The 16,140-nt window shown below is 33.5% G+C and overlaps 1 long non-coding RNA gene across 2 annotated transcripts; it reads left to right on the top strand.

Moving 5' to 3' along the window:
* Positions 1 to 809: 809 nt before the first annotated feature.
* LOC133798725 (uncharacterized) lies at positions 810 to 15,533 on the top strand. Of its 2 annotated transcripts, XR_009875986.1 has the most exons (7): positions 810 to 1,626; positions 2,557 to 2,620; positions 5,974 to 7,424; positions 8,355 to 8,418; positions 11,772 to 13,222; positions 14,153 to 14,216; positions 15,377 to 15,533. It is a non-coding gene; the product is annotated as an uncharacterized LOC133798725 (long non-coding RNA). The 2 variants fall into 2 exon arrangements; XR_009875987.1 differs by lacking the exons at positions 11,772 to 13,222; positions 14,153 to 14,216; positions 15,377 to 15,533 and adding an exon at positions 9,579 to 9,735.
* The last annotated feature ends 607 nt before the right edge of the window (positions 15,534 to 16,140 follow it).

The raw sequence follows: 16,140 nt of genomic DNA, 5'->3' as shown, positions 1-16,140 counted from the left end.
ATACTCTCGATAGCCTCTCGTTACATCGCAACCCTGCCGAAGCCCAGGGTCTGCCTAGGTTACAATGACCAATTCATTGTCTTAATCCTGATTCCAGAGATACTCAAACGTCGTCACCTTTACTAGGTGGGACTAACTTGTAGGCCCCGCTGGCCTAACCCTTAGTACAACTTCGGAATGCTAAGGTGAATCAAGAGTCAGAACTCTCCCTTCCCTCTCTGAACACCTTACAGATCCTCGTCTGTTATTACGCAGAGACGCAACTCTTTCCTTCCGGAACTTTATTTCCTCATAAATTAGCAATTTACCAGCTCTTTAATCTTTCAAATAGGCAGACACTCCTGCCTTAAGAAGTTTCAACGACCTCTTTGGCTTTCTCTCTGAACTAAAGCCAAACCGCAGTATTCACTATCTTTCACCTCTTACCAAGCCCTATGTCACGTTACATTAACAAGACACTAGCAACTGCCACCATGACTAACTTACCAGGGATTACACTTCCCTTAATACCTCAAGTATTCGCCTACTCAGCGCTCAATTCTTTAGATACCCGATAACTTACAGGCTGCCATTCCACTTGCAATCAACTGATAATTCCAGGTTCCCACTCTGTTCTTTTTCGTTCTCTAGACCCATTCCAAAATTTAAAATACTCTTGGGTCTCAATTCCTTATCATCGCTGTTTTACCCTGCTACCAGTTCACCTGAACCAACTACATTAACTCAAACCACCGAGTTAAAACTTTTCATGTCCAATCACTTTACTCAAGGTCCAAAGTGGTCTTGTAATATCCAACATTTTCATAATACATTTATTTATTATAAATCAAAGTTTTAATACATAAAATGTACAACTTTACAAATTTAAGAAATAGTAATGGAAAAATAGTGTTTAAAATATGATTTTATGTTTTTAATGAGATTAAAGAAAGAGAAACTTGAGTAGTCAAGTATTGGACCCAAATGTCAAATAATTTTAATTGGGGATTTTTATAAAATTAAGAAAGTTTGGCTAAAGGGCTTATTTGAAAAGAATTTTAGTATTTTGGGTCCAAGTGTAATTTTTAAAAATAAATAAATAAAAAAAAAATAAAATAAAATAAAAGGCTTCAGCCTTTCATTTTACCCGAGCCCCTCTCTCTCTCTCCTCAGAAACCCTCTCTCTCTCTCTCCTCAGAAACTCTCTCTCTCTCTCTCTCTCTCTCTCTCTCTCCTCTGCGTATTACTGTTGCCGACGACGCAGGAGTACTTTCCGGCCACCATTTTTAGCCACGCGCCGGACCGTTGGATTCAGAGGCCTCCGAACTATCGACCAACGCGGGAATCTAGAGCTCACTCGCCGATTAAACGCCTCAACCACTCGATTTAAGTTCGGCCACCCCGCGACTTCAAAGTTGCGATTCGGCCACCTCGGGCATCCGTTTGCCGATCCGTCACCACCATCGTGCTCCTCGTGTTGTGGGCTTCAAAACCCAATAACTTGTTCCTACATCTACCATAGTTGGGTCGACGAGCCACCGCGATCCACCGTAGATCGACGGTCGAAACTTAGTGTTCGAGGTTCCGAAGTACGTTTTGAGTCTCAGAAAATCATCGTTTGACTTATTGTGGAACCCGATCATTTTGGTATAATTTCTTTAACCTATATATTGTGATTTAATTGTGATTGATTAGAGTAATTGTTATTATGTGTATTTATAGTATATAATTATATATTATTGATATGTGGAATATTTTCTGTAATTTACTGGCTGTCTGGGATTATATATATTTTTTATACAGGTTTTGATTTTGGAATTGTCCACTTTATAGCCGTTGTGCTGTCTAATTTTCTAGAAAATATTAGATATTAAATAAAGTATAAAAATACATATTTAATTGATTTTATATTAATATGGAAATTATTATGATTAAGTAATTTTAATTATTATTGTTATTATTTTGTTAAGTAAATCAAGAATACAGATTCATATATATATATATATATATGAAAAGTATGATTTATAGTAAACCTATTATCTAACCATTATTATTGTATATTAATATTTGAATATTAAAATAATATCAAATATTAGTTTCTTACAGTTATTGATATTTGTAAGACCAGTGAAGTTTGGAGAAAGTATATTTATTATATCACTGGAATTGATATTATGACTAATTAATAATAATATAAATATTTATATTTATATTATTATCATTATATTGATTATTACAACTTTATGTTAAAAATATGATTTCTTTTATAAAATGACTATTTGAATATATACATCCATATACGTATTGCTATTGAAGTATTTTGTTATTAATATCGAAATAAGTTTAATTATAGACGATAATTATTATTTTTGTTGGGATTATTATTATTATTATCATAAGGGTACATTATCTTATGAGCAAGGTTTAAAGCATGGTTTTATATGAAGAGTTATTTGCATTACGTTGATAATAATTTATTATTATCATTTATATAGTTTCTGGTATTATTAATATACACTATCAATAGTGTATATTTATGATTTTGATAGAATTTAATAAATGATGTGCCTTGAATAGGATTTGTATGGATTTGATTGATTGACTCTTGGTGAGGAATTTTAAAATAAGCTAAGGACCTAAGGTAAGTAAATCTCACATTTTGTGCTTAAGTGTAAGATGCATGACTACATTGATTGTGTACATCTGATGAGTTAAGTATGGTATGATGATGATGCATATGATAAGTATGTGAAAAATGGTTATATGAACACCATAAGGGTGTTGTGTGATATGTAATTGATGAATTCTGTGATATGTGAAAGATGTCTTACTTGGTTAAGAATGATATGAATTATGTGCAAGTATGTGTTCTTATGTTGATGGATATGTGGATTACTCTATGTTCATGATTTGTTATATGTTATGATATATGAAGCGTTTAAGTTTTTAGGCTGGAAACCTTAGACCTGAGCCATAGCTCTACGTTAAGGTATAACAACGCCACCAACCCAAAGCTTCATGTATTATGACTAAAGATGTTTTGAGTTATATGAGATGTGATACAATGCCTTGATTGAATACCATCAACATGAGTCATGAACACGAACATTGGCATTTCAGCATCAGCATGTATGCATGGCATGTACAGTTATGTGATACATTATTATGTGATATAAGACCATGCATATGAATATGAGAAAAGTTATGAAATGTCTTGAAAAGTCTTATGTAAAGTTAAACATTTTAATGACACAAGGCTTAAGCAAAGTGATAATAAGATGTTTAAAAAGGGTGCCACTGTTTTGATGAAGCAATCAAGTAAGTTCAGTAAAGAAGACGGAAGTCTATAAGACTTATAGTGGCTGCCCACTAGTGTGGGCTAGGTCAGAGTTGACCATTCAGATATGTTTGCCATGTTTCCGTCTTTCTCCTCCATATGTGTAATAAGTATGGCAGCTATGGCAACGATGAAATGAGTGTTATGATGAGCCTAGCTGAGATGATGGCTAGCCGGAGGAGAACCCATGGGATTCTATATGATATGTGTAACAAGCCCTGCAGGCATTGGCTGAATCAAACAGTGTGCACAAGTGATATTGGGCCCATAAAAATGTGAAACTAAAAGAAAGAGCATAAAAGTAAAGTTTGAAAGTGCATGAGCAATAAATGAAATGCATAAGTATATAAGTCAGCATATTAGTATATGTGCACTACAAACTCACGACATTCATGTGTATGTGTATGCATGAGATTTGCTTACTGAGCGTTAGCTCATTATGTTATTTTCCAACATTTTTCCAGGTGTGGCTTTAGCTGTTGAGCAACTTGTGGAGCACGGACTCAGTAGCAATGCAATAATGGTTTTAGAGTTTTCATATGGCTGCCTTAAATTTAAAGTATTCATACGTGTAATAATTTCTTCTAATAAGTTTATATAAAAGTTTTAAATTTTTCTGTATTTCTTCGTATCATTTTATTTAATTCTTTTGGTCAAGTGCCTTACATACTCGTAAACCCTAGAATTACGAGTATGTGGCAGACGTACCCTACCTTAGGGAGGTTACAAATGGTATCAGAGCTTTGAGTTTGTAGATGTCGTATACTCGTTATGTTATTAGATTTTGGGATCTGAAATGCTACTGAGTTCCGCCACAAGACAAGCCACACGTTAATGGTTAGTATAATTTATCCATATTTTAGTTAATGTATGTTAATGATGTTGTATAATTGTATTAGAAACTCATTGTGTGTTTGAGTTTCCATGATATAAGTATGAGTTTGGATTAAATGAATATTCTCATGCACGGTAGAGAAATTGAAGTTTGTTATTTATCTGAATGCATGCCTTTATTATTGATGTGATAAATAATTGATGATTTATCGATGTCGATGTTTGGATTGTTAATTGATATTCTCAAGCTTTGAAAGTGACCTATTAGTCCAGTTAGTGTGTTAAGGGTTAATATGTCAGGTTAGTGTTTTGGAGAGCAAAGTTTTAGGTTGTTGCTGAGAGCACACACAATAAGAGACTTTAGTGAAACAGTAGTAATATATAGAAAAAAAAAAAAAAAATACATAATACATTAAGGATTGGGGTTTTGGACACGTTCTACCTCGTCAATCAACTTTTGTTGTTCAACTCTAAGGGTCTCCCCAGTAGTTTGCAGTGTCTGAAATTTTTCCTTCATATCGACTGAGTAGTTAGCAAGAAGTGTAGTTAAAGTCCCATTCTCCTTAACCAACTTCTCCTTCTCTCGAGTCAATGCCTTGTTGGCATTTCTAATGGTTATCATCTCTTGTTTTTGTGTTTCTATATACCTTTTCAAGTGGTCAACCTCTTGTTCTCTTGCAAGAACCCGTTGGCCTAGGTTTGAGACCGATGCTGCCGCCTGAGTGGTAAGAACTAAGGAATCTTTTACAGCTTGTAGGTCTGACCTATGGGATAAAATTATTTGGTCTTTAGGGGTGAGTATGCTTTGACCTATACTAATGGCCACCTTTTTATCGAGCATAGCTGAATCCTCCACCGTGACAAGGCCAGTATCAGAATAAAATTTGGGAAGCCAAACTCTGGGAAATTGAGTATTTCGTTCTGGGATGTGTACCGTAGGATACACCATTAGCTGTGGTAGGGGTGCAGAAATTTGTGGTGAAGATTCGATAGTGGGAAGATTTGGCTCAGGTAAAGCTAAAGTTAGGTCTAAGTTCAGCTGAGATGATGAGGATGCCATAGGTTGCTTAGCTTGAGTAATGGACGGAAGTAATAATGATTTGGTTTTCAAAAGCTTGAGATTGATTGTGTTTTAGTGTGTATGTGATGAATTTTATTTATAGAAAAATGTGTTGAACTGTTGGGTCATTGGATCCTTGAATTTGTTTGTTTTCAAGATAGATATCACAGATTTTATCTTGTTCAATGTGTTACGCTATCCTCTCTGATGATGAAAGTCAAACTTATTAGATGTTGTCGACATGGAAATCACTTCTATTGATTTTGCGATCCTGATTTGAACATGGAAACAATTTGTAAATTGTTGAATGAATCGAGGTGATAAATGTTATTTACTGAATTACTATGTAGTGTGAATTACTTTCGGCGATTAAATTATAGTATATTAGCTGTTTTATCCCGAAAGTAAGATAATGTATTACTTGTGTGAAGTGATGACTGAGTATTATTGGTATAGGTGTTGAAATGAGACATGTCTAACTTATTAGACATGTGAGAATTATTCGTTTTCGTAGATGAAGTGGTGGATTGGTCAGTCAAGACTTATCCCATGTTTTATTCAATGAAGGGATACTAAGCTAAGTGTGTGAATTTCCGAGTGGCCACGGTTATTTGCATTCTAGCATAGTATCAATATGCCCTTTATTATTTTATACATTTGGAAACAATTTTGATTTTTAAATGTTTTCTTAGAGAAAGAATGAGAGTCAGGCTTTTCTGAACTGGTACCTAATGAATGGCCTATCTCACTATTTCTCATTCAGGGCAAGAAGTCGGTTTTGACAACGAAAGGGTTTCACAGAGACTTGGTTTTAAAGAATAATCTTCATCGGCTATATAATTGTTTTCTAGTTATCCAATTTTTTTTATGTCGAAAAACTTTCTATTGAACAAACTTGTTGCTCAATTTAGCATCTATTATCAAGGTATAACCAGTCAATTGCATCTGCTTAAAAAAAAAAAAAAAAAAAAAAAAATTGACTGTAAGACATGAAGATCAAGGATGTTTTCATGATGATGGTCATTTTCTCTTCTTACGTTATGTGGTTTGTGTTCAAAAGTATGGATGATGAGGATTCGTTTGTATTTTCGTATACATTCATTGTAATTTATACTATTGTTATAGCTTATTTCCTTTCTATCTATATTGTAGTCCTCATGTGAGGTGTTTACACATCCTCGCCTTTTTATATATGATAAGGATTACAAGAAGTCAGGAATAAGTTTTGTTTTCGGGGTGAAAGTAAGTGTTGTGTATAAAATCTTATGCTGTGAAATGTTGTTCTGTTTATTTGTAATGGTAGTTATTGTCTCCGATTATCAAATTTTAGTTTGAAATTTCGAGGACGAAATTATTTTAACGGGGGAAGGATTGTAATATCCAACATTTTCATAATACATTTATTTATTATAAATCAAAGTTTTAATACATAAAATGTACAACTTTACAAATTTAAGAAATAGTAATGGAAAAATAGTGTTTAAAATATGATTTTATGTTTTTAATGAGATTAAAGAAAGAGAAACTTGAGTAGTCAAGTATTGGACCCAAATGTCAAATAATTTTAATTGGGGATTTTTATAAAATTAAGAAAGTTTGGCTAAAGGGCTTATTTGAAAAGAATTTTAGTATTTTGGGTCCAAGTGTAATTTTTAAAAATAAATAAATAAAAAAAAAATAAAATAAAATAAAAGGCTTCAGCCTTTCATTTTACCCGAGCCCCTCTCTCTCTCTCCTCAGAAACCCTCTCTCTCTCTCTCCTCAGAAACTCTCTCTCTCTCTCTCTCTCTCTCTCTCTCTCCTCTGCGTATTACTGTTGCCGACGACGCAGGAGTACTTTCCGGCCACCATTTTTAGCCACGCGCCGGACCGTTGGATTCAGAGGCCTCCGAACTATCGACCAACGCGGGAATCTAGAGCTCACTCGCCGATTAAACGCCTCAACCACTCGATTTAAGTTCGGCCACCCCGCGACTTCAAAGTTGCGATTCGGCCACCTCGGGCATCCGTTTGCCGATCCGTCACCACCATCGTGCTCCTCGTGTTGTGGGCTTCAAAACCCAATAACTTGTTCCTACATCTACCATAGTTGGGTCGACGAGCCACCGCGATCCACCGTAGATCGACGGTCGAAACTTAGTGTTCGAGGTTCCGAAGTACGTTTTGAGTCTCAGAAAATCATCGTTTGACTTATTGTGGAACCCGATCATTTTGGTATAATTTCTTTAACCTATATATTGTGATTTAATTGTGATTGATTAGAGTAATTGTTATTATGTGTATTTATAGTATATAATTATATATTATTGATATGTGGAATATTTTCTGTAATTTACTGGCTGTCTGGGATTATATATATTTTTTATACAGGTTTTGATTTTGGAATTGTCCACTTTATAGCCGTTGTGCTGTCTAATTTTCTAGAAAATATTAGATATTAAATAAAGTATAAAAATACATATTTAATTGATTTTATATTAATATGGAAATTATTATGATTAAGTAATTTTAATTATTATTGTTATTATTTTGTTAAGTAAATCAAGAATACAGATTCATATATATATATATATATATGAAAAGTATGATTTATAGTAAACCTATTATCTAACCATTATTATTGTATATTAATATTTGAATATTAAAATAATATCAAATATTAGTTTCTTACAGTTATTGATATTTGTAAGACCAGTGAAGTTTGGAGAAAGTATATTTATTATATCACTGGAATTGATATTATGACTAATTAATAATAATATAAATATTTATATTTATATTATTATCATTATATTGATTATTACAACTTTATGTTAAAAATATGATTTCTTTTATAAAATGACTATTTGAATATATACATCCATATACGTATTGCTATTGAAGTATTTTGTTATTAATATCGAAATAAGTTTAATTATAGACGATAATTATTATTTTTGTTGGGATTATTATTATTATTATCATAAGGGTACATTATCTTATGAGCAAGGTTTAAAGCATGGTTTTATATGAAGAGTTATTTGCATTACGTTGATAATAATTTATTATTATCATTTATATAGTTTCTGGTATTATTAATATACACTATCAATAGTGTATATTTATGATTTTGATAGAATTTAATAAATGATGTGCCTTGAATAGGATTTGTATGGATTTGATTGATTGACTCTTGGTGAGGAATTTTAAAATAAGCTAAGGACCTAAGGTAAGTAAATCTCACATTTTGTGCTTAAGTGTAAGATGCATGACTACATTGATTGTGTACATCTGATGAGTTAAGTATGGTATGATGATGATGCATATGATAAGTATGTGAAAAATGGTTATATGAACACCATAAGGGTGTTGTGTGATATGTAATTGATGAATTCTGTGATATGTGAAAGATGTCTTACTTGGTTAAGAATGATATGAATTATGTGCAAGTATGTGTTCTTATGTTGATGGATATGTGGATTACTCTATGTTCATGATTTGTTATATGTTATGATATATGAAGCGTTTAAGTTTTTAGGCTGGAAACCTTAGACCTGAGCCATAGCTCTACGTTAAGGTATAACAACGCCACCAACCCAAAGCTTCATGTATTATGACTAAAGATGTTTTGAGTTATATGAGATGTGATACAATGCCTTGATTGAATACCATCAACATGAGTCATGAACACGAACATTGGCATTTCAGCATCAGCATGTATGCATGGCATGTACAGTTATGTGATACATTATTATGTGATATAAGACCATGCATATGAATATGAGAAAAGTTATGAAATGTCTTGAAAAGTCTTATGTAAAGTTAAACATTTTAATGACACAAGGCTTAAGCAAAGTGATAATAAGATGTTTAAAAAGGGTGCCACTGTTTTGATGAAGCAATCAAGTAAGTTCAGTAAAGAAGACGGAAGTCTATAAGACTTATAGTGGCTGCCCACTAGTGTGGGCTAGGTCAGAGTTGACCATTCAGATATGTTTGCCATGTTTCCGTCTTTCTCCTCCATATGTGTAATAAGTATGGCAGCTATGGCAACGATGAAATGAGTGTTATGATGAGCCTAGCTGAGATGATGGCTAGCCGGAGGAGAACCCATGGGATTCTATATGATATGTGTAACAAGCCCTGCAGGCATTGGCTGAATCAAACAGTGTGCACAAGTGATATTGGGCCCATAAAAATGTGAAACTAAAAGAAAGAGCATAAAAGTAAAGTTTGAAAGTGCATGAGCAATAAATGAAATGCATAAGTATATAAGTCAGCATATTAGTATATGTGCACTACAAACTCACGACATTCATGTGTATGTGTATGCATGAGATTTGCTTACTGAGCGTTAGCTCATTATGTTATTTTCCAACATTTTTCCAGGTGTGGCTTTAGCTGTTGAGCAACTTGTGGAGCACGGACTCAGTAGCAATGCAATAATGGTTTTAGAGTTTTCATATGGCTGCCTTAAATTTAAAGTATTCATACGTGTAATAATTTCTTCTAATAAGTTTATATAAAAGTTTTAAATTTTTCTGTATTTCTTCGTATCATTTTATTTAATTCTTTTGGTCAAGTGCCTTACATACTCGTAAACCCTAGAATTACGAGTATGTGGCAGACGTACCCTACCTTAGGGAGGTTACAAATGGTATCAGAGCTTTGAGTTTGTAGATGTCGTATACTCGTTATGTTATTAGATTTTGGGATCTGAAATGCTACTGAGTTCCGCCACAAGACAAGCCACACGTTAATGGTTAGTATAATTTATCCATATTTTAGTTAATGTATGTTAATGATGTTGTATAATTGTATTAGAAACTCATTGTGTGTTTGAGTTTCCATGATATAAGTATGAGTTTGGATTAAATGAATATTCTCATGCACGGTAGAGAAATTGAAGTTTGTTATTTATCTGAATGCATGCCTTTATTATTGATGTGATAAATAATTGATGATTTATCGATGTCGATGTTTGGATTGTTAATTGATATTCTCAAGCTTTGAAAGTGACCTATTAGTCCAGTTAGTGTGTTAAGGGTTAATATGTCAGGTTAGTGTTTTGGAGAGCAAAGTTTTAGGTTGTTGCTGAGAGCACACACAATAAGAGACTTTAGTGAAACAGTAGTAATATATAGAAAAAAAAAAAAAAAATACATAATACATTAAGGATTGGGGTTTTGGACACGTTCTACCTCGTCAATCAACTTTTGTTGTTCAACTCTAAGGGTCTCCCCAGTAGTTTGCAGTGTCTGAAATTTTTCCTTCATATCGACTGAGTAGTTAGCAAGAAGTGTAGTTAAAGTCCCATTCTCCTTAACCAACTTCTCCTTCTCTCGAGTCAATGCCTTGTTGGCATTTCTAATGGTTATCATCTCTTGTTTTTGTGTTTCTATATACCTTTTCAAGTGGTCAACCTCTTGTTCTCTTGCAAGAACCCGTTGGCCTAGGTTTGAGACCGATGCTGCCGCCTGAGTGGTAAGAACTAAGGAATCTTTTACAGCTTGTAGGTCTGACCTATGGGATAAAATTATTTGGTCTTTAGGGGTGAGTATGCTTTGACCTATACTAATGGCCACCTTTTTATCGAGCATAGCTGAATCCTCCACCGTGACAAGGCCAGTATCAGAATAAAATTTGGGAAGCCAAACTCTGGGAAATTGAGTATTTCGTTCTGGGATGTGTACCGTAGGATACACCATTAGCTGTGGTAGGGGTGCAGAAATTTGTGGTGAAGATTCGATAGTGGGAAGATTTGGCTCAGGTAAAGCTAAAGTTAGGTCTAAGTTCAGCTGAGATGATGAGGATGCCATAGGTTGCTTAGCTTGAGTAATGGACGGAAGTAATAATGATTTGGTTTTCAAAAGCTTGAGATTGATTGTGTTTTAGTGTGTATGTGATGAATTTTATTTATAGAAAAATGTGTTGAACTGTTGGGTCATTGGATCCTTGAATTTGTTTGTTTTCAAGATAGATATCACAGATTTTATCTTGTTCAATGTGTTACGCTATCCTCTCTGATGATGAAAGTCAAACTTATTAGATGTTGTCGACATGGAAATCACTTCTATTGATTTTGCGATCCTGATTTGAACATGGAAACAATTTGTAAATTGTTGAATGAATCGAGGTGATAAATGTTATTTACTGAATTACTATGTAGTGTGAATTACTTTCGGCGATTAAATTATAGTATATTAGCTGTTTTATCCCGAAAGTAAGATAATGTATTACTTGTGTGAAGTGATGACTGAGTATTATTGGTATAGGTGTTGAAATGAGACATGTCTAACTTATTAGACATGTGAGAATTATTCGTTTTCGTAGATGAAGTGGTGGATTGGTCAGTCAAGACTTATCCCATGTTTTATTCAATGAAGGGATACTAAGCTAAGTGTGTGAATTTCCGAGTGGCCACGGTTATTTGCATTCTAGCATAGTATCAATATGCCCTTTATTATTTTATACATTTGGAAACAATTTTGATTTTTAAATGTTTTCTTAGAGAAAGAATGAGAGTCAGGCTTTTCTGAACTGGTACCTAATGAATGGCCTATCTCACTATTTCTCATTCAGGGCAAGAAGTCGGTTTTGACAACGAAAGGGTTTCACAGAGACTTGGTTTTAAAGAATAATCTTCATCGGCTATATAATTGTTTTCTAGTTATCCAATTTTTTTTATGTCGAAAAACTTTCTATTGAACAAACTTGTTGCTCAATTTAGCATCTATTATCAAGGTATAACCAGTCAATTGCATCTGCTTAAAAAAAAAAAAAAAAAAAAAAAAATTGACTGTAAGACATGAAGATCAAGGATGTTTTCATGATGATGGTCATTTTCTCTTCTTACGTTATGTGGTTTGTGTTCAAAAGTATGGATGATGAGGATTCGTTTGTATTTTCGTATACATTCATTGTAATTTATACTATTGTTATAGCTTATTTCCTTTCTATCTATATTGTAGTCCTCATGTGAGGTGTTTACACATCCTCGCCTTTTTATATATGATAAGGATTACAAGAAGTCAGGAATAAGTTTTGTTTTCGGGGTGAAAGTAAGTGTTGTGTATAAAATCTTATGCTGTGAAATGTTGTTCTGTTTATTTGTAATGGTAGTTATTGTCTCCGATTATCAAATTTTAGTTTGAAATTTCGAGGACGAAATTATTTTAACGGGGGAAGGATTGTAATATCCAACATTTTCATAATACATTTATTTATTATAAATCAAAGTTTTAATACATAAAATGTACAACTTTACAAATTTAAGAAATAGTAATGGAAAAATAGTGTTTAAAATATGATTTTATGTTTTTAATGAGATTAAAGAAAGAGAAACTTGAGTAGTCAAGTATTGGACCCAAATGTCAAATAATTTTAATTGGGGATTTTTATAAAATTAAGAAAGTTTGGCTAAAGGGCTTATTTGAAAAGAATTTTAGTATTTTGGGTCCAAGTGTAATTTTTAAAAATAAATAAATAAAAAAAAAATAAAATAAAATAAAAGGCTTCAGCCTTTCATTTTACCCGAGCCCCTCTCTCTCTCTCCTCAGAAACCCTCTCTCTCTCTCTCCTCAGAAACTCTCTCTCTCTCTCTCTCTCTCTCTCTCTCTCCTCTGCGTATTACTGTTGCCGACGACGCAGGAGTACTTTCCGGCCACCATTTTTAGCCACGCGCCGGACCGTTGGATTCAGAGGCCTCCGAACTATCGACCAACGCGGGAATCTAGAGCTCACTCGCCGATTAAACGCCTCAACCACTCGATTTAAGTTCGGCCACCCCGCGACTTCAAAGTTGCGATTCGGCCACCTCGGGCATCCGTTTGCCGATCCGTCACCACCATCGTGCTCCTCGTGTTGTGGGCTTCAAAACCCAATAACTTGTTCCTACATCTACCATAGTTGGGTCGACGAGCCACCGCGATCCACCGTAGATCGACGGTCGAAACTTAGTGTTCGAGGTTCCGAAGTACGTTTTGAGTCTCAGAAAATCATCGTTTGACTTATTGTGGAACCCGATCATTTTGGTATAATTTCTTTAACCTATATATTGTGATTTAATTGTGATTGATTAGAGTAATTGTTATTATGTGTATTTATAGTATATAATTATATATTATTGATATGTGGAATATTTTCTGTAATTTACTGGCTGTCTGGGATTATATATATTTTTTATACAGGTTTTGATTTTGGAATTGTCCACTTTATAGCCGTTGTGCTGTCTAATTTTCTAGAAAATATTAGATATTAAATAAAGTATAAAAATACATATTTAATTGATTTTATATTAATATGGAAATTATTATGATTAAGTAATTTTAATTATTATTGTTATTATTTTGTTAAGTAAATCAAGAATACAGATTCATATATATATATATATATATGAAAAGTATGATTTATAGTAAACCTATTATCTAACCATTATTATTGTATATTAATATTTGAATATTAAAATAATATCAAATATTAGTTTCTTACAGTTATTGATATTTGTAAGACCAGTGAAGTTTGGAGAAAGTATATTTATTATATCACTGGAATTGATATTATGACTAATTAATAATAATATAAATATTTATATTTATATTATTATCATTATATTGATTATTACAACTTTATGTTAAAAATATGATTTCTTTTATAAAATGACTATTTGAATATATACATCCATATACGTATTGCTATTGAAGTATTTTGTTATTAATATCGAAATAAGTTTAATTATAGACGATAATTATTATTTTTGTTGGGATTATTATTATTATTATCATAAGGGTACATTATCTTATGAGCAAGGTTTAAAGCATGGTTTTATATGAAGAGTTATTTGCATTACGTTGATAATAATTTATTATTATCATTTATATAGTTTCTGGTATTATTAATATACACTATCAATAGTGTATATTTATGATTTTGATAGAATTTAATAAATGATGTGCCTTGAATAGGATTTGTATGGATTTGATTGATTGACTCTTGGTGAGGAATTTTAAAATAAGCTAAGGACCTAAGGTAAGTAAATCTCACATTTTGTGCTTAAGTGTAAGATGCATGACTACATTGATTGTGTACATCTGATGAGTTAAGTATGGTATGATGATGATGCATATGATAAGTATGTGAAAAATGGTTATATGAACACCATAAGGGTGTTGTGTGATATGTAATTGATGAATTCTGTGATATGTGAAAGATGTCTTACTTGGTTAAGAATGATATGAATTATGTGCAAGTATGTGTTCTTATGTTGATGGATATGTGGATTACTCTATGTTCATGATTTGTTATATGTTATGATATATGAAGCGTTTAAGTTTTTAGGCTGGAAACCTTAGACCTGAGCCATAGCTCTACGTTAAGGTATAACAACGCCACCAACCCAAAGCTTCATGTATTATGACTAAAGATGTTTTGAGTTATATGAGATGTGATACAATGCCTTGATTGAATACCATCAACATGAGTCATGAACACGAACATTGGCATTTCAGCATCAGCATGTATGCATGGCATGTACAGTTATGTGATACATTATTATGTGATATAAGACCATGCATATGAATATGAGAAAAGTTATGAAATGTCTTGAAAAGTCTTATGTAAAGTTAAACATTTTAATGACACAAGGCTTAAGCAAAGTGATAATAAGATGTTTAAAAAGGGTGCCACTGTTTTGATGAAGCAATCAAGTAAGTTCAGTAAAGAAGACGGAAGTCTATAAGACTTATAGTGGCTGCCCACTAGTGTGGGCTAGGTCAGAGTTGACCATTCAGATATGTTTGCCATGTTTCCGTCTTTCTCCTCCATATGTGTAATAAGTATGGCAGCTATGGCAACGATGAAATGAGTGTTATGATGAGCCTAGCTGAGATGATGGCTAGCCGGAGGAGAACCCATGGGATTCTATATGATATGTGTAACAAGCCCTGCAGGCATTGGCTGAATCAAACAGTGTGCACAAGTGATATTGGGCCCATAAAAATGTGAAACTAAAAGAAAGAGCATAAAAGTAAAGTTTGAAAGTGCATGAGCAATAAATGAAATGCATAAGTATATAAGTCAGCATATTAGTATATGTGCACTACAAACTCACGACATTCATGTGTATGTGTATGCATGAGATTTGCTTACTGAGCGTTAGCTCATTATGTTATTTTCCAACATTTTTCCAGGTGTGGCTTTAGCTGTTGAGCAACTTGTGGAGCACGGACTCAGTAGCAATGCAATAATGGTTTTAGAGTTTTCATATGGCTGCCTTAAATTTAAAGTATTCATACGTGTAATAATTTCTTCTAATAAGTTTATATAAAAGTTTTAAATTTTTCTGTATTTCTTCGTATCATTTTATTTAATTCTTTTGGTCAAGTGCCTTACATACTCGTAAACCCTAGAATTACGAGTATGTGGCAGACGTACCCTACCTTAGGGAGGTTACAGGTCTATTCCCGTGATACACTACCACATCACCTAACCCCTCAGGGTCCAAAGGAAAACACTAGATTCCATCACCCGCTCGACCCTCCCGGTACGACGTACCCTAGGAGGTGGAATGATATCCATTCAGAATTCTCGTTCATAAACCAAATCTAATTGGATCCTTCATCCATTCCTGGTATCCCAACTTGTACCACCTTAGCAGGGTCCTTCCCTGCTTCAACCGAAGCCGTCACTTCGGATTCCATAGCTCAGTAACACTCACCAGCTAATCATACCTGCTAACGTTACGCCAAACTCAGTCGTTGCCTTATATCCTCCATCATAATCTATGGCGTTATTCCCTGACTGATACACGCCTCACAGCTAGGAGTTCCGCCTCCAATTATATCTCCCCTCGCTCAATCGAGGATTTCAAACACTGATCATCCGTCTATTACTTTTCACCACCCCTGTGTCTCAATGCTATCTTTCTTGCTAATACCCAAGACTCAAGCACCTT

This window comes from Humulus lupulus, chromosome 8 (genome assembly GCF_963169125.1).
Source record: "Humulus lupulus chromosome 8, drHumLupu1.1, whole genome shotgun sequence".
Lineage (NCBI taxonomy): Eukaryota > Viridiplantae > Streptophyta > Magnoliopsida > Rosales > Cannabaceae > Humulus > Humulus lupulus.
This window is presented reverse-complemented; position numbering and strand designations above follow the sequence as displayed.